Genomic DNA, 25,641 nt, shown 5'->3' with positions numbered 1-25,641 from the left:
AAGCTTTCAAGAAAAAAAATTCAGGAGATACAATTGATAACATTTTTTGAAGTTGCATGGTATTCATGCTTTAGTATTTAAAACTTGCATTTGAGGTGTTCTGATAGTTCAAAAGCACATTAAAATAAGTATAGTACAATATATTTTCTGAGTGACTATACAAAACCAGTTACAGTATTTTAAAACGTATAAAACATAGGGTCACAACTGTCCATAATCGACTTGACTTGGAAAAGATTTATGTATAGTGCTACACACCTGGTTTAACAATATCTATGGGAATTTCTTCCTGCAATTATTTAAAGTGGAGTTCCACCCACTTTTACAACTCTTCAGCATCCCTCACTAAACTGTGCACTGTAAACAAATTGGATATTTTTTTATTTTTTTTCTCAGCACCTACTGTATATCTGCTGTGTTCATTTTTCACTTCCTCCTCCCTGGCCGCGGCCCATCGCATCATTTCCTGTTTGCAATGCCTTCTGGGAAGGGGCGGCAACTTCCTCTGAAACTGCCGTTGCTATGGAAACCTGACCTGAAACCTATTACACTGCTTGTGCTGCACTGAGCATGTGGGGCGGCAACTTCCTCTGAAACTGCCGTTGCTATGGAAACCTGACCTGAAAGCTATTACACTGCTTGTGCTGCACTGAGCATGTGCGAGATCTGCAAGGATGAGATCCAGGAAGAAATACAGTCTGGCTTCAGATGCCCACACTTAAGATGGCTACGGCCTGCTGTAAGTTTATAAAATAACAAACTACTGCTACAAACTAACAAAACAGACCTTAGTTTACAGACTAACTTTAATAGAATACATTAAGCTTGTGTATTATAGGGGTATTTTTATTTAAAAAGTATAATTTCGGCCAGAACACCACTTTAAGACAAATAATAAACATCATTAATCATATGTTATGGATAAAACTGGCACCTATTTAGAGTGCATGGGCGATTAACATTTTTAAAGTAGCCTGTCCTAAATATTTGGTTAGAGATACTTGGTATGTTATCCTCAAACAGAATGTTACAAGGCTATGTTAATTAATCACTTTGAAATACCTTTGACTGTAATTCATTGCTGCTTTGATTTTGTAAGATACAGTCTCCTTCAAATTATTTTTTGATAAAACCTATTTAATCAAAGTACCCTCAGTGTTTTGTTTAATTTTCAAGCTAGTCTCTTATAGCACTGTGGTATATATGTTATGATTTTTGGTCCGGTTGGTGAAAACACCCTTACTAAAGACACCTCATCCCAATAAATGCGGATACAAAGAAACCAAGATTTCTCATAGACGCCAATTATAAAAACCGGGAGCAAATGCCATGTCAAGCTGACCAAGACTTCCCATAGATGCCAATGTGTCTGCACTCACGAGTGTATGTAAAGTGAGGGTACGTAAAGCAGGGTGTGCCTGTATATAAAAACACATATATACCACAAAGAAAGAGGGGAGAAAAGGTTGGGGGGATTTTGGCGGTGTCAAGTATAGAAATGCACAGTTGACTTACTATAGATAAAACATCATTTTTATTAACATAACATAGTTAAAAGAGAACATACTGTTACAGGGCAGTAGGAAATTATAAACAATTGGTGGTCAAAATCGTTACAGGCGAGTAGTAAATCGCAGCAGAAAATATTGCACACTAGCCCAACATGTTTCGCTACTTTAGCTTCCTCAGGGGATGTGCTAGAGATTTTATTTTACTGAGACCACTGGATAAAGAAAAACAAAATTGTAACAATAGTTTGAGACAATGCAGTGAAGTAATACATACAAGGTGTTAATTTCAATATGAACCTAGTTGCCTAGAAAAACTGGACACTTACCCTATACATATTTTGCACCCATGAACCAACTGGCCGATCCCCTAACTAAGCCCCAAAAGACCGGATCCAGGGGGGTCAGTTTGGCATAGCCATAGAGGGCTGATAGGAGGACACTAGGGAACAACAAGATCACCATAGAATTATATTGTTGAATAAATGGCTTGATATGAAATCAAGAAAAAATAGTAATAAGGGGGGGGGGGGGGGGACATACGTCTCCTAAGTTAGATACTCACATTAAATTCTCTGGTAGTTTTGGTAATTTAATTGTCTGTAGGGAGGATATATTGGAATAATTCCGATCAGAAGCTGTATAGAGTTTAATGCAAGGGCAGGCTAAAAAGTAATAGTGAGAGGGGTATTGTTATTAATGAAGTAAATTATAAAGTATATTAGATAGTAAGTTAATGTAGAGTGCTGAATGTTTGCTGTGAAAGATAATGAAAGTGATGGTGAATGATGATCGGGAACCAGCGGTGATAATAGGACACAAGTAGTGAACAGAGGAGGTGGGTAACGGAGAGCCAACTCTCCGCACCTGAAAATCGTGAAACCGGGAAAGTTAATTGCTTGTATAGGCACTATGGTATAGGCACTATCTTCTATGGTGATCTTGTTGTTCCCTAGTGTCCTCCTATCAGCCCTCTATGGCTATGCCAAACTGACCCCCCTGGATCCGGTCTTTTGCGGCTTAGTTAGGGGATCGGCCAGGTGGTTCATGGGTGCAAAATATGTATAGGGTAAGTGTCCAGTTTTTCTAGGCAACTAGGTTCATACTGAAATTAACACCTTGTATGTATTACTTCACTGCATTGTCTCAAACTATTGTTACAATTTTGTTTTTCTTTATTTATCCAGTGGTCTCAGTAAAATAAAATCTCTAGCACATCCCCTGAGGAAGCTAAAGTAGCGAAACATGTCGGGCTAGTGTGCAATATTTTCTGCTGCGATTTACTACTCACCTGTAACGATTTTGACCACCAATTGTTTATAATTTCCTACTGCCCTGTAACAGTATGTTCTCTTTTAACTATGTTATGTTAATAAAAACTATGTTTTATCTATAGTAAGTCAACTGTGCATCTATACTTGACACCGCCAAAATCCCCCCAACCTTTTCTCCCCTCTTTCTTTGTGGTATATATGTGTTTTTATATACAGGCACACCCTGCTTTACGTACCCTCACTTTACATACACTCGTGAGTACAGACACATTGGCATCTATGGGAAGTCTTGGTCAGCTTGACATGGCATTTGCTCCCGGTTTTTAACATTGGCGTCTATGAGAAATCTTGGTAAGCTTGACATGGCACTGCTCATGGTTTCTAACATTTAACATTGGCGTCTATGGGAAATCTAGGTCAGCTTGACATGGCACTGCTCCTGAACCATAAGTGACAGGGACGCAGGACTACATCATATCCGATTTTGGGGTCTGCTAGCTTGCCTAGGTAATCTATCATGTCAACGTCTTGGTTCACCAAGTTTGATGTCCCTGTCACTTATTGTTCGTGAGCAGTGCCATGTCAAGCTGACCAAGATTTCTGATAGAGCTATTGTATTTACATGCATTGAGAAGTGAAAAAAGGTATTGCTTAACGTTAAAGTGTTTGTTAACCCCCAAAAAATACAGATCCTGTTCCATTAAAGCCTAGTATACAGCACAGTGCTTGTGCTGTGTCATTTGAACCCCTGTATCACCTGAAATACTTGGCTGATCCTGGTATACCTACTCCTCTGCAAACAAACCACAATAATCATGGCTGCTGAGCCCTGACATCGTGGTCCGTTTGCGTGCCTCTGTCATCCGCAGCTCTCTCTCCACCTCCTTCCCGACTGACGTCAGCGGCAGGGGTTGGCCCCACCAACTGCAACTGTGAGCCGGAGACAGAAGAAAGGAGAGGAATCAGCTGAGCGGCGGGAGCAGAGCTTATACTGGTACAATCGTGCAGATTTTTTACATTACACAGGGACAAATATTATAATGGTGCAGAGAGGATGGGAGCATGTAATAGAAGTGGGTTAACAACTACAAAAACTACTACTACATTTTCGTTTTACATACATGCTCTGGTTCCATTGTGTACCTAGAAGTGGGGTATGCCTGTAGGAGGTGTTATGTGATTATATTTGTATCATATTCAGATAATATCACGCACTATGTGTTTTTGGCTTTAAAATATGTTGTAAATAAAAATTAATATTTTATGGAAATTGCTTCTGTCTCATGTAAATGCTGATAAAGTCCATTATGAGCAGAGCTAGTCCTTCAATCCATTAGAGATTTGGATGTGGCATGGGTATAGGTCGCCTTTTTTTTTAGGTGTAGAAAAGGTGGCCATACACGATACAATCTGATTATACGATCTCATTTAGATTTACCAAAACGAAATAATAGGACACACCATCTATCCAATCACTCTTTATCCAATCAGGCAAGCCCTTTCACTACATAGTTGATGTTAGATCTTAAGGAGATTGCACATTCAGACTGAGCTTTACAGAACCCAGACCTCTAGCCACATAGAGGTTATCACATTGCTGTTTTCTGATCACTCAGCTCCTGCACACTCTGCCAAATAAACTATCTGGGGCTGTATATTTAGTGAAAACTATATTCACTGATTGCATTCAGAAAACCACTGCACCTGATGGTGGGTGGTAGTGATGTGTTGGAGAAGGAGGGTAGATGATGCAGGGTGTGTACTAATGAGGTCAGGTGGTAAACGCCTTCCTGTGTCACATCCCAATGTCTATCCAGGAAGTAATGGAGAATCCTTTTTTATTCAGCCAGCTGGACACTAAGATAGGGGTGTGTAAGATAATTAGAAAGATTTTTTATTTCTGCCAAAGACGTGCATTATTGGTATATTGGTACATAGTGAAGCTGAAATTTAGAAAAAAAAAAAAAAGTGAACTAATCTTTAACCACTTCAATACCAGGCACTTAGACACCTTCCCGCCCAGGCCAATTTTCAGCTTTCAGCGCTGTCGCTATTTGAATGACAATTGCACGGCCATGCTACACTGTACCCAAACAATTTTTTTATCATTTTGTTCCCACAAATAGAGCTTTCTTTTGGTACTATTTGATCACCTCTGTGGTTTTTATTTTTTTGCGCAACAAATAAAAAAAGACCGAAAAGTTTTTCTTTGTTTCTGTTAAAAATTTTTGTAAATAAGTACGTTTTCTTCTTCAATGATGGGCACTGATACGGCTGCACTGACGGGCACTGATACGGCGGCACTGACGGACACTGATAGGTGGCACTGGTATGCGGCACGGATGGGAACTCATAGGTGGCACCGATGGGCACTCGTAGGTGGCATCGATGGGTACTTATGGGTGGCAATGATAGGTGGCATGGATGGGCACTGACAGGGGGCACCGATAGACACTGATGGGTGGCACTGATGCCACTGATTGGTGGCACTGATGCTCCTAAGGGTGGCATTGCTGGGCATCTAGGCAATATTATGGTGCCAATCAGTGCCCATTTGTGGGCACTGATTGGCACAGATTGGGCACATGTGGATGGCCATGGGGTACATACCTGGCCATCCACATGTTGCCCCTTACCTGGTGGTCCTAGTGGCGATCCCTGGTGGTCCAGTGTGGTAAACTGAGGGGGGCCGGGCTGATAAACAATCAGCGCAGACCCCCACTGTCAGGAGAGCCGCCGATCGGCTCTCCTATACTCGCATCTGTCAGACGCGAGTGAGAAAGAATTCCCCAACAGCATCATGTGACATGGCGGGGGTGGGAAGGAGCTCCTCCCTGCAAAAAGGCTGTGTGGATAGCAGGAAGTGTAAACCCTCAGTGCCGTCCACCAACCACAAGCGGATGGAGCCTACCCGCCGGCTGGTATAAGCAGAAGACTCCACAGGGGACACGCACATCACCATCTAGCGCATCCGTGGGCCACGACAGTCACAGTGGGTAATTAATGATTCAAAAACCACAATGGTGAAACATACTAGAACAAAAAACAATGATCGATTAAACAAAAATTATATACATAGGAAAAAGCAAACAAGGAAAGGAAGAAAAAATATAAAATATAACGGGAAAGAAAATAGCCAAGGATATAGAATACCAGGGACGAGCAGATCTAAAATGAAAGATTAATTATTAAAGAATTCTGTATATGGTATTATATTTGGCATGGGGGTCCCAGGATGTCATGGCATAGGGGCACACAGCAATGTCGCAAAGCATTAATTCCTTTGGAGTTCAAGACTTTTAATACTGGAAATTAGAGGTTCAACTCGCATCCCCCTGTTAGATGTATCCTAAACAAGTATTGGCATCTGCTTGTTATGGATCCTTTGCTTGCTCCTTTTGTGTCGGAGGTACCGGCTTTCGCCTACAGGAGGGCCCCCTCTGTGGTCGACAAGCTGGTATCAAGTGAAAACAAGGCTTCAAGAGGTGACATGTGTAAAAACTTTAGGCACTTTCTCCTGCGGGGGATGTGCCTACTGTCAATATATGGACAGATGCAAAAATATTCTGTTACCTAATGGGCACACTTTTCACCCTAAATATTATGTAAATTGCAGGACCTCCGCCGTGGTATATCTACTCTCTTGCGACTGTGGATGTTACTATGTCAGGAAAACTATAAATGAATTCTGGAAATGCACATATCAACATATATTAAGTATACGCAAATGTGATCCTGATGTACCCATTGGTCGACACATGGCCTCAGTCCATGCTGAGTCTATCCCTAAGGTACATTTTCTGGCCTTGGATTGCCTACATCCTAGCCACAGAGGTGGCGACTTCAATAAGCAACTACTACAATGTGAACTTAGATGGATTTTCAACCTCAAGGCCACCCTGCATCCAGGCTTGAATGAGGCATTTAACTTCAAGCCCTTCCTCCCTGGTTTTGTGTCAGGGGGATTAGAGTTCTAATTTCCGGTATTGGGAGTCTTGAACTCCAGAGGAATTAATGCTTTGTGACATTGCTGTGTGCCCCTATGCCATGACATGCTGTGCCGTGACATCCAGGGATCCCCATGCCATCTATAATACCATTTACCATATATAGAATTCTTTAATAATTAATCTATCATTTTAGATCTGCTCGTCCCTGGTATTCTATATCCTTGGCTATTTTCTGTCCCATTATATTTTTTATTCCTTTCCCTGTTTGCTTTTTCTTATGTATATAATTTTTTAATTGATCACTGTTTTTTGTTATTGTATATTTTTCCATTGTGGTTTTTGAATCATTAATTGCCCACTGTGACTGTCAGGGCTGTGATGCTCTAGATGGCGATGTGCATGTCCCCTGTGGAGTCTTCTGCTTCGGCTCCACCCACTTGTGGCCGGTGGACGGCACTGGGGGTTTACACTTCCTGCTATCCACACGGCCTTTTTGCGGGGAGGAGCTCCTACCCACCCCCCAACGTCATATGATGCTGCTGGGGAATTCTTTGCGGCGGTGATGCTCTGACCTGTGACGTTAACCCGCTCAATGGGCGGGGGGTGCGCCGCACGCCCTTGTGTCAGAGAACCGCCTTGTCCCTGTCCTGAGCCGCCCTGATTGGCGGCTTCTTTGATGTCAGGGTTCCAGCACCTCCTCCCCATGGCTTATTGGCTCTCCCTGAGGAATACTCCTTATATAAGCACACACACCTGACAGGCATGTCTCTGATTCCCCTATTTTATTTCTATGCAACATTCATCCTGTCTGCTGATGTTTAAGTTTAGGAAGTATGTGTTAATACGCACTTCCAATTGCTTTTTTTGCTTTAGATATCGATACCTTTTTGGCTGGTGTAGCCTACAAGGCATTTCTTATGGATGTTTGTTGCTTGCTCATCCTGGGATGCACGCCCACCCATCTGCTGCTCTGCAGACTGCTTCAGTCGCTTTGGGAGTCCCCACTGATTTTATTCCTTGTGTTTCCTTTTTTGCTTTTTTTTGTACTGTGGATCATCATGTGAGTATTAGAATGGTTACATATATTATATACCAAATGTATACTTTATTACTATATTGCCTGCTATGTTCACATCGTGCTTTACAGTGTGATTATCATGCGATTATGTTTACATTTCAGACAATGAGAATTAAAGTCACCCATACATAATCTTCCCTGATGAAGGAATGAATACATATTGTTCATTCCGAAACATGTTGGGCTATACGCAAGAAATCCCCATTGATTGATCACAGCTCGTCTCTGGCAGCACAAGGCATACTTGCCTTTTGTTGGGTTTGATAAATATGTTTTAATGTACTACCATTTTTTCTAATTTTGTACGATGTGCTTTACATTATTTGCCTTGTTGGCTATGTCTATATATAAACAAGTTTTTATGTTTTGTATTAATAAAAGTGGCATTATATTGCTTTTTACTATAAAATTATCTTTATGACCATTTCTGCCTAAAAAGTCCAAGGGGGCTGCTCCAATCCTGCACTATGGTATAGGTGTACAAACCTTTTAAATATGGAATTAGCTTTGGCTTTCTCTGATTGGTAGGTCCAATTTAATCAAAATGATCCTTATTCCTAAGCTACTCTACCTTGTACCCTAATACCCCTGTTGTTATACCTCTCAAAATACTTGTTTAGTGAACTCGATTTTTTTGAGCAGTGTTATAGAGAAATCGTTCACCAGCATCAGGCTTGAGCAGCTGCAACGCCCAAAAGACTGCGGAGGTATTGCCTTCCGAAACCCATAGATCTACTACCTGGCAGTACAAATCCAACATCTGGTCACCTGCAGGGACTGTTGTGGCTTGGGATTCCATATGGTTTCTAATTTTTTTATTCCACTCAGTCAGAGTCTCCTGGAGGGCTTGGAGTCACAGAATTTTTCTAAACCCAATAAAGCTTATCCTACATATAAGCTTATGCACAAAGTCTGGATGAAAGCTAAACGACTTCAAAAGTAACTGGTGCATCCAGTAAACAGCCCTATTTGGAGAAATGATTCTCATCGGGAACTTGCTAAACTTTGGATGTGAACCACATAAGTTTAAAATGTTAACCATAAAACCTATTGCCCATGGGAATAGGTTTAGCAGTGTGTTTGCATACAGTCTAAATCTTGGGGAGCAGCCGTACAAAAATTGGCCCTCTTAAAAATAAGTTTTTTTATTTTTTCAGTTGTTGTTTTGAGCCAACATTAAAGGAAATCATGTTATGGCTGCTGCCACCCAGATGTCCCTTTATATGAACATTAGTAATAAGTTTATCAATGTTTGACATTAACAGGTTCACTTATACCCCCTTCCTGACCAGGCCAATTTTTTTAAGCTTACAGTGCTCTCACAATTTGAATGACAATTACTCAGGCATGCAACACTGTACCCATATAAAATTTTTATCCTTTTTTTCACACAAATAGAGGGATTTCTTTTTGTGCTATTTAATCACCACTGGGTTTTTTATTTTTTGGGCTATAAATAAAAAAAGACCAAAAGTTTTGTAAAAAAAAAAAAAAAAAAATGCATTTTCTTTGTTTCTCTTATAAAATTTTGAGCACTCACTGATGGGTACCGACGTGCACTATTGGGCACTGATGGACACTGTAATGGCACTGATGAGCACTCACTGATGGCACTGATGTGCACTATAGGTCACTGATGACACTGTAGGGGACTGATGAGCACTGTGGTGGCACTGATGAGCACTGTAGGGCACACAGATCAAGCCAACTCACGCTGCTCTGCTGTTTCTCTCGCCTCTCACCGATACAGCATGAGAGGAGAGAGAAACACTGCAACGTGAGCTGAACCAGGCATGATCTCGGTTTGTTGACAAAGTGATCGCTCCGTCATTGGATGGGGCGATCACGTTAAAGGGCTGCTGTGATTAGCCCTTTACCCCTAATCTGTGATGCGATGGGTCCCACAGACCCAGCGATCATGGACACTTCCAGCTGCACCCCCCCCCCCGGGGGTGTGCGAGAAGCGCAAGCACACTAGCCGGCCGTGCTGTAGCCGTCATTATATTGTAGCTATAGCGCAGTCAGCAAGTGGTTAAATTGATTCTTAACCTCTTCATGACCGAGGTCAAAACAAAATGTAATGCCCAAGAACACTTTTGACATGTGTTAGTATACCTGTACATATCATCTTAACTACTTAAAGCGACGTTCCAGTCTCTTTTCAGTTTATTAAAAGTCAGCAGCTACAAAAAGTGTAGCTGCTGACTTTTAATAAACAGACACTCACCTGTCCCATGGTTCAGTGATGTGGGCGCCCGAAGCCTTGCTCCCCTCCTCTTCGTGGCGCCATCATTACTACTGTGGGCGCCCTGCTGTGACAGATTGCAGCTTCACAGTCGGGCGCAAGCCTTGCTGCACTCTCCTAGTGGCCAGGCAATCTTTTGGGACCTGTGTCCCAGAAGATTGCAGAGAGGGAGGGGCTGCCTAGGGGGAGAGGAGGAGTAGCCTAGGCGGCCAAGCAACGGAAGGAGGAAGTGGGACAGAAAGTACCTGTCAAAACCATGTACCCACTCCCCCCCCCCCAAAAAAAAGTTACATGCCAAATGCAAGGCGTGCTTAAAGTGGAACTTCCACTTTTGGGTGGAACTCCGCTTTAAAAGTATACAGGTGAATTACACATTGAAGGAGAAAAGTGTTTGTTTGTTTTTTTTCAGGACAGATTTGGCTCATCATTTGGTTGTGAATGTTAATGAATATCTCCTCATTTTGGCTGGCCCAAAAAGAATATATTTTAACCACCTCCAATTTTGACATTTCTAATATACATGTACAAATTCAGCATTTTTTTCCTAGACAATACCCAATGTTGGTAAAATAAAAAAGATAATGTTACATAGATACCCAACATGTCACGGTTTAAAACTGTGTACGTCTGTGGAACGGTAACAAAACTATGGTACCTAAAAATATCCTTAGATATTTACAGGTTACCAGTTTAACATTACACAGAAGGTCTGGCGCTAGAATTACTGCTCTCACTCTGAGGTCTGCGACAATACCTCACGTGTGTTGCGGTCACTGTTTACACATGCATGCGTGCGGAACCTACGTACACATTCGCATTTGCGTGTGAGCAAGGGGGGACAGGAGGATTTTTTTCTTTAAATGTTATGATTTTTTTTTTAAACTGACACTGTACCTTTATTTATTCATTTTAAATGAACAATGTCCCTTGTGATAGCATGGGCCATGACAGATCCTCTTTAATCAAGAGATCTGGGTCTACTTGATCCCAGATTTCTCCTCTGCCCTCCAAAGCATCTGATCAAACCGAGATCAGACTTGTAAACAAACAAATAAAAACCAGAAGTGATGAAATTCTTATCGCTTCCAGTTTCTGACATCACAGAGTGGAAGGAACGAATGGAAGTTCCTCTTACTCTCTCTTCGACATCGTATCTGACTGGTCACAACGTTACCAGGCTCCCCAGTGGGAAGGGAGAGCCCAGTAAGGACAGATCGGGGTGGGGGGGGGATCTCTTGTGCCATCTGTAAAAGTGATCAAGTGACTATAAATTACTTTTTAAGTAATAGCCAACACTAAAAAATTATATCTAGATCATTGCTGCAGCCTCAGCGATGACTGAGATATCACCACTCGTGTCTGAGGACATGAATATGTACAGCAGACGGGAAGTGGTTACATTTTAGCCTTAGATTTTTATGCCATTAACATGACCCACCGCCAAAAACAAACAAACAAACAAAAAAAAAAAACTGTAAAATAAAATCCCCTACTCCTGATGATCACAGCAATGCCACATATATGTGTTTTATTTGTTCTTTGTACCTGTAGTAGCGCCAAGAAACAATAGTATTCTTTTGCAAAGTATCATATATATATATATATGCGCATCTTCCTAATATGCTCAATTTTAAAGGTCTAAGTAATTGTTAGGTTATTACCTGGTGGTACTGTCGTTCCCCTCCTTACATCCCACTTTTCAGTGCAGGACCTAAAACGCAATTCAGTATTACTGAAAAGGCTAATCCTCTAATAATCCTTGCCACTACCCAGAAGGTCAACAGGCTAGGAACCATACATTTATGATTAATGTTGGGTAACAAAGAAGTATACCGCTATCTTCAGGTCTAAAAAAAGAAAAAAAAAAAAAGAAAGAAGCGTTAGATAATATATTTACAATGCAAAAAATACATCTTGTAAATTTAAAAAACTTTGCAATGCAATCAATTTTGTATCGCTCTATCACCAAATGTGATGTTGTCCAGTAACCTATAAATATCCAACAAAAAGTCCAAGGAAAGATTAATGGAAGAAAGTGGTTACCATTTAAGGACACACTATAGCATAACTCATACAAAGTCATCTCAAATCATTTTATTAGAAAAATGTATACCAAAATGTACCAGATTAAACATCAGATTACATTTATCAGTAGAAAAGACTTTTAGCCTTCACCATTAACACTGACAACGCTGTCAAAGCACACTTTCAATGACATCTGGACAACCTCCTGCCAAAATCAAATTAAATCTCCATAGTCACAAAAACAAGTGGCCCAATACTTGGACTGCTACTGTAATAAAATCAACTAAATATTAAAACATGAGTTGAAAACTTTAACCCTTTCGTTACCAGATCCATACGTCATACGGACCTGACAGCGGGGGGTTTCACACACAATCTGGTGGCTGCAGCCAGTGGGTTTGTGTGTGAAACTGCCAGGCAGACTCCTGCCTGACGGGTGAAAGCACTTGGGCGGCTTTGCTGCCACCCGATTGCTCACACACCCCCCCTCCCCATTTGCAGGCCAGGAGCGACATGGCGGGTGTCGGCGGCTGGAGGGGAAGGAGAAGAGCGGACACACGTACGCTTCCTACCCTTCTTGTTGTGACCCGGAAAGCGATGTCTATGATGTTACTTCCGGGTCAGCCTCACCATGTCCTCGGCTAGCTTAACCACCTCAGCCCCGGAAGGATTTACCCCCTTCCTGACCAGAGCACTTTTTACAATTTGGCACTGCGTCTCTTTAACTGCTAATTGCGCGGTCATGCAATGCTGTACCCAAACGAAATTTGCGTCCTTTTGTTCCCACAAATAGAGCTTTCTTTTGATGGTATTTGATCACCTCTGCCGTTTTTATTTGTTGCGCTATAAACGGAAAAAGACCGAAAATTTTGAAAAAAAATGATATTTTCTACTTTTTGTTATAAAAAAAATACAATAAACTCAATTTTAGTCATATATTTAGGCCAAAATGTATACGGCCACATGTCTTTGGTAAAAAAAATGTCAATAAGTGTATATTTATTGGTTTGCGCAAATGTTATAGCGCCTACAAACTAGGGTACATTTTCTGGAATTTACACAGCCTTTAATTTATGACTGCCTATGTCATTTCTTGAGGTGCTAAAATGGCAGGGCAGTACAAACCCCCCCCAAATGACCCCATTTTGGAAAGTAGACACCCCAAGGAAATTGCTGAGAGGCATGTTGAGCCCATTGAATATTAATTTTTTTTGTCCCAAGTGATTGAATAATGACAAAAAAAAAAAAACATTACAAAAAGTTGTCACTAAATGATATATTGCTCACACAGGCCATGGGCATATGTGGAATTGCGCCCCAAAATACATTCAGCTGCTTTTCCTGAGTATGGGGATACCACATGTGTGGGACTTTTTGGGAGCCTAGCCGCGTACGGGGCCCCGAAAACCAATCACCGCCTTCAGGATTTCTAAGGGCATAAATTTTTTATTTCAACTCCTCACTACCTTTCACAGTTTTGAAGGCCATAAAATGCCCAGATGGCACAAAACCCCCCCCAAATGACCCCATTTTGGAAAGTAGACACCCCAAGCTATTTGCTGAGGGGCATGTTGAGTCCATGGAATATTTTATATTTTGACACAAGTTGCGGGAAAGTGACAAATTTTTTTTTTGCACAAAGTTGTCACTAAATGATATATTGCTCACACAGGCCATGGGCATATGTGGAATTGCACCCCAAAATACATTTAGCTGCTTCTCCTGAGTACGGAGATACCACATGTGTGGGACTTTTTGGGAGCCTAGCCGCGTACGGGGCTCCGAAAACCAATCACCGCCTTCAGGATTTCTAAAAGGCGTAAAATTTTGATTTCACTGTTTACTGCCTATCACAGTTTCGGAGGCCATGGAATGCCGAGATGGCACAACCCCCCCCCAAATGACCCCATTTTGGAAAGTAGACACCCCAAGCTATTTGCTGAGAGGCATGGTGAGTATTTTGCTGCTCTCATTTGTTTTTGAAAATGAAGAAAGACAAGAAAAAAAATTTTTTTCTCCAAGCGTCTTCCAGGACAGCCCATGAGACCTTGGGCTCCTCCTACCAGGACAGGAAACACGTCACCCCCACCAGATAAAAGGGCAGTCCTCCAGGCCCATGTCAGTTATTTGTGTTTCCTCCGGACGGGGGGTAACATGTTCATGGAACTTGTTCCCATAGGCCTTATAAGCAGGGGCTTTGTATGGCTTTTTTCTGGGGCATATCACTTACCTCTTCCTCTGCCAGAAGCAGCACACTGCTGGGGAGGTTGGCTGTGTTGCTGTTCTCTGTCCTCAGTGCCTGGAGAGGGCCAGGACCGGGGTGAGGTCGTGCCCCTAGCGCAGTGCATTGCACTCTAGCTCAGCTGAGCTTCGGTTGTCCTTCCCTGCTGACAGCCTGGCTGATCTGAGCAAGGAATGGAGGAAGCCGCAGCGTTCGAGGGGGCGGAGCTATTGCGCTCCAAGCTGGCCCACAGGAAGTGCCTGGAGAGGGTTACTTCCGGGGCATATGACATCATCATCGGGCGCCGGAGACGAGGTTCCAGTCTTCATAAACGGCGCGAACAGAGAACGCTGGCTGCTGGTGTTTCTTGGTGTTAAGCAGCCAGGCTGTGGATGACCAAGAGTGGCAGAATGGATCCTCCTGCAGTACCTGCACAGGCAGCGGATGCAGTTCCCAACACCAGCACCTCACAGGTAAGCCTGGGGTGTTCTGTCACCACCTTACTATCCCTGTGAGTGTTCCCTCCCCCTCCCCCCTCTGTAGTAGTGGGTGTAAGGGGACACATTTCCTCCCTCCTGCACGTGGTGTTACGGAGTGATTGTGTGGCTTTAATTACATTGTGGGTCATTTATTTTGTCTTGCAGACCAAGACTCAGGACAAGGCCCAAGCGCAGCCACTTAAAAGGAAATGTGCGGTTTGCGCAAACAAATTGAGCTCCTCATGGAGCAAAGCAGTTTGTCGCACCTGTATAGAAGGCCTAGTAAAGGATGACCCGGTTGCCTCGTGCCAGAAGATGCTTACTTCTGTTAGGGATGAACTTGCGTCCACCTTCAGTTCCTTTAGAACGCTTATTGACAAGCTCCAGACTCCAGCAGAGAGTCCGTCTTCACTGAAGGCATCAGTAAGCACTCCGCAGCAGGCAGAGAGTGAAGACTCTGAGGCTGAGGTCAGATCTACCCGTTCTTCTCTGGAAGAATCAGGGTCAGATACAGAGCCCAGAGATAGAGAATCCATTCGAGGCTCAAGATTTAAGTTATCTGTTGAGGATGTAGATGACTTATTAAAGGCTATCTATACTACCCTTGAGTTAAAAGAGGAAGAGGTTCAGTTATCCAAACATGATCTTATGTATAAAGGATTACATAAGAGAAAATCAAGAGTGTTTCCAGTTCATAGTTCTTTGGTTGATACTATTAAACTGGAATGGGATAATCCTGAGAGAAAACCATTCTTCTCTAGTAACCTAAAAAGGAGGTTTCCTTTTGATGAGGACACTGCGCAGCCATGGAATAAGAATCCCAAGTTAGACGCACCTCTTTCAAAAGTTTCTAAAAACTCGGACCTGGCGTTTGATGATATGGGTACGCTTAAGGATCCGATGGACAAGAGGGGGGATATCCTTCTCCACAGAGCCTGGGACTCAGCAGTTGGAAACCTGAAACCAGCTTTGGCTTCTACTTGTGTGGCCAGAAATCTGGAGGTTTGGTTGACTCAGATTCAGTCACATCTGTCAGCAGGTACCTCCAGAGAGCAAATTTTAAAGTCTTTTCCTCTCCTATTTCAGGCAGTGGGTTTTTTGGCAGATTCTTCCGCTGAGTCGGTAAGAATGTCAGCCAGGACTTCGGCTCTAGTGAACTCGGCCAGGAGAAGCCTTTGGCTTAAGACCTGGTCAGGGGACTCGGCCTCCAAGTTGCGCCTTTGTGGCCTTCCTTTAACTGGCGATCATTTATTTGGCCCAGGTCTACAGGAGGCACTGGAACGCACGGCTGATAAGAAAAAGGCGTTTCCAGAGAGAAAGAGAGTTCAGACAGCCAGAAAATTTTTTCGTGGCCAAAACAGGCAACAGAGTCCTAGAGAAAAGGACAGCAGGCCGAAAAAGCATTGGACTGGGCACAAAGGCAGGGGCAAAGGGGGAGTGCTATTTAACCCTCCTCAACAGCCCGCCAAGCCGCAGTGACTTGTGTTCCCCGGTGGGAGGGAGATTGAGGGCCTTCATCCCACAGTGGGCAGCAGTCACTCTGAGCCCCTTCGTCCTGGACCTAGTGACCAACGGGTACAGGCTGGAGTTTGTTCACCAACCACCAGAACGTTTGTTGGTCACATTTCCTCCACAAGATCGGGAGAAAGCGAGGGCTCTGGGTCTCCAGATCGGAGACTTATTAGATCAAAAAGTCCTGATTCCTGTTCCTCGATCGGAGCGGGGCAAGGGATTCTATTCCCATGTATTTGTGGTCAGAAAGCCGGCAGGAAAGTTTCGACTTATCCTGAATCTCCGGACCTTAAACAAGTCCATCAGATACAAGCATTTCCGTATGGAGACGGTTTTTACAATCAAAAACCTACTATACCCAAACTGCTTTATGGCCACGTTGGACTTAAGGGATGCTTATCTTCACATCCCTATCCATCCAGCCTTCCAAAAGTTTTTGAGATTGGCAGTGAAGACGGGTATGGGGACCCGACATTTTCAATTTCAGGCCCTCCCCTTCGGTCTTTCCTCAGCCCCACGCATCTTTACGAAGGTGTTGGGGGAAGTGCTGGCTCCTCTAAGATTAAAGGCAATAACGGTTATCCCTTACTTAGACGACCTCCTGATAGTGGCAAAATCATACCAAATGCTGTTGGAAGATCTCCAGGCTGTACAGGACTTCTTACAGTCCCTAGGCTGGCTAATAAACAAAGAAAAATCGTCCTTGATTCCGGCCCAGAAAGTAACTTATCTGGGTTACGATTTTTGCTCCGTGAACCAAAGAGTTTTTATTCCTCAGGAGAAGATTACCAAAGTGTTCCAGACTATGTCAACATTGCAGACCAACCAGTCGGTCTCTCTGAGACAGGTGTCGAGGGCAGTGGGTCTTATGACCTCATGTTTTCCCGCAGTACCATGGGCGAGACTCCGTCAGCGTCCGTTACAAAGGTTTCTTTTAAGAAACTGGGACAGGGACGTAAGGTCCCTGGAGTCAAGGATCTGGCTTCCCGACAGGATAAAAAGAAGCCTGTGGTGGTGGAGAGCTGGTCAGCACCTAGCAGGAGGTCTCCCATGGTCCTTTCCCATTTTCCGAAGGATTACCACGGATGCGAGTTCCTGGGGATGGGGGGCCCACCTCAGCAATGCAGTAGCGCAAGGAGAGTGGTCCCCAGAGGAGGCAAGGGCCTCATCCAATCAAAGAGAGCTGCTTGCAGTCCAGAGAGCCCTCCAGTCTTTTCAGATGGAGGTCAGGGGTCACAACCTCCAAATCCTGTCAGACAATATAGCGACAGTCGCGTATATCAACAAGCAGGGAGGCACGAGAAGCCGGAGGCTTCAGTCCATTGCCCAGGAGATCCTTTCATGGGCAGAGGGGAATCTAGCCTCCATTTCTGCTGTACACCTGAAGGGGAAAAACAATTGCCTGGCAGATTATCTCAGCCGTCACAGGATAGACCGAGACAACTGGTCCCTTCATCCCGAAGTCTTTGCAGATCTCACCAAGAGATGGGGTTATCCGGTAGCGGATTTGTTCGCAAACCGAAACAACCGCAAGACGGAGATATTCTTTTCCATGAACCCGGCAGACCAAGCCTTGGGGATCGATGCTCTGGCAAACCCGTGGCCTCCAGGCCTATGTTATGCCTTTCCGCCAATCAGGCTGATTCCAGAAGTCCTCCGGAAGTTTCGGCTGGAAGAGACAGATCTGATTCTAATTGCCCAGTTTTGGCCCAAGAGGCCATGGTTTTCCCTGCTACAGTCTCTGGTTTCAGAGCCTCCGTGGAGTCTTCCGAAAAGGGAAGACCTATTATTGCAGGGTCCAGTATCACACCCTCAGGTGGTTTCCTTAAACTTGACGGCCTGGTATCTGAAGAAAAGATACTGAGCGCCCAAGGGTTCTCTGACAAAGTAGTCAGGACTCTCGTGAATTGCAGGAAGCCAGTTACTAGAGCCATATATTCCAAAGTTTGGAAAAGGTTTAACTCATGGTTATCTGAAAATGATAGATTAGCTCATGATATTCCGTCTATTTTGGAATTTTTCCAAGAGGGTGTCGACAAAGGTCTTTCTGTTAGTACCTTAAAGGTACAGGCGGCAGCTATTAGTGTGTTCCTCCAGTTTTCTCTCCTGGAAAATCCCACTATAGCCAGATTTTTCAAATCTATCTCTAGGGCCAGACCAGTAGTGGTGAGAAGTTGTCCAACGTGGGATCTGTCCCTAGTACTTCAAACTCTGGTAGAATTTCCGTTTGAACCTCTGGAAAGTATGTCAGTTAAGTTACTTACATTAAAAACTGTGTTCCTTATAGCTGTTACCTCAGCTCGTAGGGTAAGTGAGTTGCAGGCCCTATCAGTTAGGGAGCCCTTCCTCACGATTTTTGAGGATCGAGTTGTGTTACGAACCGATCCAGGTTTTTTGCCCAAGGTGGCAAGTACATTCCACCGATCTCAGAACATTGTATTGCCAACCTTTTGTAGTTCGCCACAGGGCGACTTAGAAAGAAAATTTAGTTTCCTAGATGTAAGAAGGATTCTCTTGGTCTATCTTGAGGTCACGAAGACCTTTAGGAAAACTGATGCCTTGTTTGTCCTCTTTTCTGGAGTTCACAAGGGGAATAGTGCATCTAAAGCCACATTGGCTAGATGGATAAAGCAAGCCATCTTGGAAGCTTACAAAATTAGGGAGGTCCCTACACCTTTTGTTACTGCGCACTCAACTAGAGCCTTGTCTACGTCTTGGGCTGAGAGGGCTGGTGCCTCACTGGAACAAATTTGCAGGGCTGCCACTTGGTCCAGTTACTCGACTTTCATTAAACATTATCGCCTGGATCTCCTATCAGCTCAGGAGCAGGCGTTTGGTCGTAAGGTCCTTCAGGCAGTTGTCCCTCCCTAGACTGGTAAGTTCTGGCTCATCGTCTCATGGGCTGTCCTGGAAGACGCTTGGAGAAAAGCTGAGTTAGACTTACCGGTAACTCCTTTTCTGAGAGTCTTCCAGGACAGCCGGATTCCCACCCGGTATTGTCTGAAGTTATGTGTATTATGCATATGTTTTGCAGGGTCCTACGGTTCTTGAGAATACTGACATGGGCCTGGAGGACCGCCCTTTTATCTGGTGGGGGTGACGTGTTTCCTGTCCTGGTAGGAGGAGCCCAAGGTCTCATGGGCTGTCCTGGAAGACTCTCAGAAAAGGACTTACCGGTAAGTCTAACTCAGCTTTTTTTCTTTTTTCAATTTTCAAAACTTTGTGACAAAAAGTGAGGTCTGCAAAATATTCACTATACCTCTCAGCAAATAGCTTGGGGTGTCCACTTTCCAAAATAGGGTCATTTGGGGTGGTTTTGTGCCACCTGGGCATTCCATGGCCTCCGAAACTGTGATAGGCAGTGAAGAGTGAAATAAAAAATTTACGCCCTTAGAAAGCCTGAAGGCAGTGCTTGGTTTTCGGGGTCCCGTATGCGGATAGGCTCCCAAAAAGTCTCACATGTGGTATCCCCGTACTCAGGAGAAGCAACAGAATGTATTTTGGGGTGTAATGTCACATATTCCCATGGCATGTTTGAGCAATATATCATTTAGTGATGACTTTGTGCAAAAAAAAAAAAAAAAAAAAATTTGTCTTATATTGTGTAACAATCTAAAATATTCCATGGACTCGACATGCCTCTCAGCAAATAGCTTGGGGTGTCTACTTTCCAAAATGGGGTCATTTGGGGGGGGTTTGAACTGTCCTGGCATTTTATGCACAACATTTAGAAGCTTATGTCACACATCACCCAAAAAAACACACTTTTTTAAATTTTAATGCACTAAACACACTATATTGCCCAAATGTTTGATGAAATAAAAAAGATGATCTTAGGCCGAGTACATGGATACCAAACATGACATGCTTTAAAATTGCGCACAAACGTGCAGTGGCGACAAACTAAATACATTTTTAAAATCCTTTACAGGTTACCACTTTAAAATTACAGAGGAGGTCTACTGCTAAAATTACTGTATTGTTATCTCAGGGAATGTAAATATCCCCTATGATAGCAATAGGTAGTGACAGGTACTCTTTTTTTGAAAAAATTGGGGTCTATTAGACCCTAGATCTCTCCTCTGCCCTCAAAGCATCTGGCCACACCAAAATCAGTGTGATAAAATGCTTTCCCAATTTCCCAGTGGCGCTGTTTACATCCGGCGAAATCTAAGTCATGAAATGCTCGTAGCTTCCGGTTTCTTAGGCCATAGAGATGTTTGGAGCCACTCTGGTCTCTGATCAGCTCTATGGTCAGCTGGCTGAATCACCGGCTGCATTCTCAGGTTCCCTGTTGGGACAGGAGAGCCAGAGAAAAACATGGAAGACGGTGGGGGGGGGGGCATTCCCTCCCACTGCTTGTAAAAGCAGTCTAGAGGCTAATTAGCTGCTAGGATTGCTTTTACATGAAAGCCGACCGCTGGCTGAAAAGAATGATACCAAGATGATACCTAAACCTGCAGGCATCATTCTGGTATAACCACTCAAAGTCCAGTAACATACCAGTATGTTGCTGGTCCTTGTTGGGCATATATTGTAATCTTTTTTTTTTTTCATGCAGCCTGTGGGCTGTACGAAAAAAGAGATTGATCGGTGGGTATGCCCACCATTAGAATACCTCCCTTCGTCCACCCACTTCTAATGATGGGCATACATGCAACGTTTATATATGCCGAAGCATGGGGGCATCCTCCTGCAAAAGGTAGGAGCAAATCGCTCCTCCACCCCTGATGCCCCCATGCTTCGGCATATATCACCTCCGCTAGAGTCACGGCTTTATATATCGTGGGAGCAAACGCTGTTGCTGTCAAGATAAATAAATCCACGCTGCAGCTGAATGGCGTACCTGAAGACAAAAAAATGGTTAACAATAAAACACAGTAAACGGTAAAGTATAAAAAATTGCATACCTGAAAAGCAAACATGATAAAACATAACAACAATAAAACATTGCAGAATAGAATATAGTAAAAAAGAGAAGAACAATAGAGAGAGAATAGAGAGAGAGAACAATAAAACGACAACTATTTCTTTTTTTATTTTATATTTTTTTTGTGTTTTTTTTTTTTTTTTTTTTTACACTTTTTTTTGTATCTGTAACTTTTGTAACTGTAACCGGTTCCAGGTTCGGGTCTCTCAAAACGCGATGGCATCTTGGGAGACCCTGTGTTAGTGTGCCTAGTCTGTGCAATGCTGTATGCTAATACTCAACTAGTGTATGATAGCGTTCAAAACATTCACCAATGCAAAGACCAGGATTGTCAGGACAGGAGGGACAATAATAGCGGGTGTCACGCCTATATCCGCGCTTGCTGCAGACACATCTTTTTTGGGGGGGTTCGTTGGGTAGGGGTACTCGGAGGACATAAAGAAAATGCCTCTCATGCAGCCGACTGCATTTGGTTGGGGATGTGAATGGGGGAAGTACGGGTGCTGCAGAAGTGGTGGGTTCCCAATTAGGATTGGCGAATGCAGCAGGAAGGGCACTAATGGGCACGACGGGCCCGTGTTTGTCTTCTTCTTGGTGGCAGCGGGACACTACTTGTGCTTGCCACCTCACCAGCTTGAACTGCACTTATGGGACTCGCCACGTCACCAAGTGTTACTGCAGTGCTGGTTTGACTACGACCGGGGTGTACTAGGCCGCTGGTGCTTGCCAGTTCACCAAAACGCTACCAAAAAAACTGTTAGTGATCGCAGGGATCAGGCCTGACTCTGCGAACGCTGCAGTTATGCGTTTAGTGTTTTGTAAGTGATCGATCGATACTGCACTTGGGTAGGCTGGGCGGAGGGGCAAAACGCAGGTGTTAGCAGGTATCTGGGCTGATCCCGCTAACACTGCGTTTTTGGGAACCCTAAACTGCTGGGGACGCTAGTATAGATCTGATCGGATCAGATATTGATCCGTTCAGATACTATACCACTAAGGGAGGTGTATGGTGTGTGCGTGGGTGTTAGCGCTACTGGCACTAACCTGACGCTGCCTGGGGCTGGTGCTTGCCAGTTTACCAAAACGCTACCAAAAAAACTGTTAGCGATCGCAGGGATCACGCCTGACTCTGCGAACGCTGCAGTTATGCGTTTAGTGTTTTGTAAGTGACAGTGATGGATCGATACTGCACTTGGGTGGGCTGGGCCGGGCCGGGCAGAGGGGCAAAACGCAGGTGCTAGCAGGTATCTGGACTGATCCCACTAACACTGCGTTTTTGGGAATCCTAAACTGCTGGGGACGCTGGTATAGCTCTGATCGGATCAGATATTGATCCGTTCAGATACTATACCACTAAGGGAGGTGTATGCTGCGTGCGTGGGTGTTAGCGGTACTGCCACTAACCTGACGCTGCCTGGGGGCGACGCAGACCCTATCTGACCCTAAAACCTAACTTATATCACCGCCGTGCGATCAGGGGGCTAAACCTTTATTCGGTAATAAACGGCGGGTGCCCTGACACTATAAAAAATAAACTAACCAGCGTCACCCGTAACAGTTATACGGTGATCACTGGTGAAAGGGTTAACTAGGGGGCAATCAAGGGGTTAAAACCTTTATTAGGTAGTATATGGGGGTCCCTGACGCTATAAAATGCTGACGGCGAACCTATATAATTTACCTCCCTAACTAGCGTCACCAGTGACACTAATACAGCGATCAGAAAAACGATCGCTTAGTGACACTGGCGACGGGTGGGTGACCTAAAGGGGGCTAACCCTAACTGCCCTACCACACTAACTGTCACAAACTGACACCAATGCAGTAATCAGAAAAAGAAAAAAAAAAAACTGCTTGGTGTCAGTATGACGGGGGAGGGGGGGGGGTGATTGGGGGGTGATCAGGGGTGTAATGTATGCTTGGTGTGTTCTACTGTGTGTGTAGTGTTTGTGCACTCACATCGATGTCTTCTCTCCTCGGCGCCGGAACGGAAAATACCGAGCCGAGGAGAGATGACATCACTTCCTCTGCTTCTGTTTACTATACAGAAGCAGAGGAAGCATTTCATTCGCCAGGAGCGATCGCGAGGGGGGAGCCACGAATGAGTAGCCTCCCCCTCACCTCTCATCGCTTCTGACGAGAATCTGACCGCCGCAGGCACCGGGGGGGGGGGGGGTCCAATCCAATCGACGTACAGGTAAGTCCTTATGCCTGCCCGTGCCATTCTTCCGACGTACATCGTCGTGCGGCGGTCGGCAACTGGTTAACAGGGAAATAATGTTCTGCAATGTGATCTGAATTGTAAAACCAGGGGTAGGTTAACCCCCGACACATGAAGCCTCTTTTGCCGGCACTCGACTCCCTCCCCATCAGCAGAGCAGCCCAGGGAAGTGTCAGACACCAGTGCATTCCAATTTCAAAGTTCCCCACACTGCACCTGCACTGAGCAGGCACTGTGCCCCCACACATTGTAAAAGATGGGAAACATTGTTTGGTTCTGTAACTTTCCTGTAGCTGCGATCATCAGCTTTTGTGATGGGGAAGAGATTAGATGCAGTTCTGCTAGGGGGTGGGGCGGTCCCTGTTTCCAGGAGGAGGACTGTCATTGGCAGCTGCTAAAGCCAATCACAGTCCTGCTATCCCCACCCACCATCTGGAGGAAGATGACTCGCTTGGTTGCCACTACAGAAAGAAGGGATTTCACTGTGACTGAAAAAAACACAATCAGGTGACAGTTTGTGGAATTACTGTTGAGCTTCTGGGAACTTTGTTCAAATTATTCCTGAACCTTTGCGTCACTTACTACTGAACCCCTGCACTCTGTGTCCCTTTAAGCCACAGCCAGTATTCAGCGCAATGAAAATCACACCCAATCATTGCGCATCCATTCCAGATGCTTGTATGAGATATCACATACATCACATATAAGCATGTGGGCTGGATTGCGAGAGTTGGATCAGCAGGATGAGTGTACCATGACAGGTAGATGCTTCTTTTCTCTGCTTCCTTTCACCACTTAGCATATCACGCATATCATAGATGAGAAAAGGGCACAGCGGTGGAAGAGGTGAGTGGGGGGGTTCGGCGGTGGAAGAGATGAGCGGGGGGGTTCGGCGGTGGAAGAGATGAGCGGGGGGGTAGCGTTGGGCCAGATGAGCAAGGGGGGCTCAGCGTTGGGCCAGATGAGCAAGGGGGGGCTCAGCGTTGGGCCAGATGAGCAAGGGGGGGCTCAGCGTTGGGCCAGATGAGCAAGGGGGGGCTCAGCGTTGGGCCAGATGAGCAAGGGGGGGCTCAGCGTTGGGCCAGATGAGCAAGGGGGGGCTCAGCGTTGGGCCAGATGAGCAAGGGGGGGCTCAGCGTTGGGCCAGATGAGCAAGGGGGGGCTCAGCGTTGGGCCAGATGAGCAAGGGGGGGCTCAGCGTTGGGCCAGATGAGCAAGGGGGGGCTCAGCGTTGGGCCAGATGAGCAGGGGGGGCAAGATGAGCAAGGGGGTTCAGCGTTGGGCCAGATGAGCAGGGGGGGGCAAGATGAGCAAGGGGGTTCAGCGTTGGGCCAGATGAGCAAGGGGGGCTCAGCGTTGGGCCAGATGAGCAAGGGGGGCTCAGCGTTGGGCCAGATGAGCAAGGGGGGCTCAGCGTTGGGCCAGATGAGCAAGGGGGGCTCAGCGTTGGGCCAGATGAGCAAGGGGGGCTCAGCGTTGGGCCAGATGAGCAAGGGGGGCTCAGCGTTGGGCCAGATGAGCAAGGGGGGCTCAGCGTTGGGCAAGGAGGGTTCAGCGTTGGGCCAGATGAGCAAGGGGGGTTCAGCGCTGGGCCAGATGAGCAAGGGGGGTTCAGCGCTGGGCCAGATGAGCAAGGGGGGTTCAGCGTTGGGCCAGATGAGCAAGGGGGGGTTCAGCGTTGGGCCAGATGAGCAAGGGGGGTTCAGCGTTGGGCCAGATGAGCAAGGGGGGTTCAGCGTTGGGCCAGATGAGCAAGGGGGGTTCAGCGTTGGGCCAGATGAGCAAGGGGGGTTCAGCGTTGGGCCAGATGAGCAAGGGGGGTTCAGCGTTGGGCCAGATGAGCAAGGGGGGTTCAGCGTTGGGCCAGATGAGCAAGGGGGGTTCAGCGTTGGGCCAGATGAGCGGGGGGGAGCAGTGGGGCAGATGTGAAAGGTATATTGGTGGGACAGATGAGCAGGGGGTTACAGTGGTGCAGCAGGAGAGCAGGGGGAACAGAGGTGAGGCAGAAGAGCGGGGGGGTACAGAGGTGAGACAGATGTGCAGGAGGTACATTGGTGGGGCAGATGAGAAAGCAGGTTATAGTGGTGGGGCAGATGGGTTCAGTGTTAGGACAGATGAGAAGGTGCATGGGGATACGGTGTTGAAGCAGATGTGCAGGGAGGGATGAGAAGGGGGTCCAGCGGTGGGACAGAAAAAGC

General features: G+C 45.3%; 1 protein-coding gene across 3 annotated transcripts in view; it reads right to left on the bottom strand.

The window, feature by feature from the left end:
- The window catches only part of LOC141104737 (uncharacterized), a 34,001-nt gene that overhangs the window by 3,446 nt on the left and 4,914 nt on the right, over positions 1–25,641 (bottom strand). For 2 of the 3 annotated variants that reach the window (XM_073594447.1, XM_073594441.1), the window contains exon 2: positions 11,717–11,902. The gene's annotated coding sequence lies outside the window, so the exon portion shown is untranslated. Of the gene's footprint in view, positions 1–7,615; positions 7,779–11,716; positions 11,903–25,641 lie in introns of all 3 variants that reach the window. The other variant, XM_073594455.1, reaches the window with a different exon arrangement.

Source organism: Aquarana catesbeiana, linkage group LG01 (assembly GCF_042186555.1).
Source record: "Aquarana catesbeiana isolate 2022-GZ linkage group LG01, ASM4218655v1, whole genome shotgun sequence".
In the NCBI taxonomy this organism is placed as follows: domain Eukaryota; kingdom Metazoa; phylum Chordata; class Amphibia; order Anura; family Ranidae; genus Aquarana; species Aquarana catesbeiana.
The sequence above is the reverse complement of the archived record's forward strand: the minus strand, read 5'-3'. Positions and strand labels throughout refer to the sequence as shown.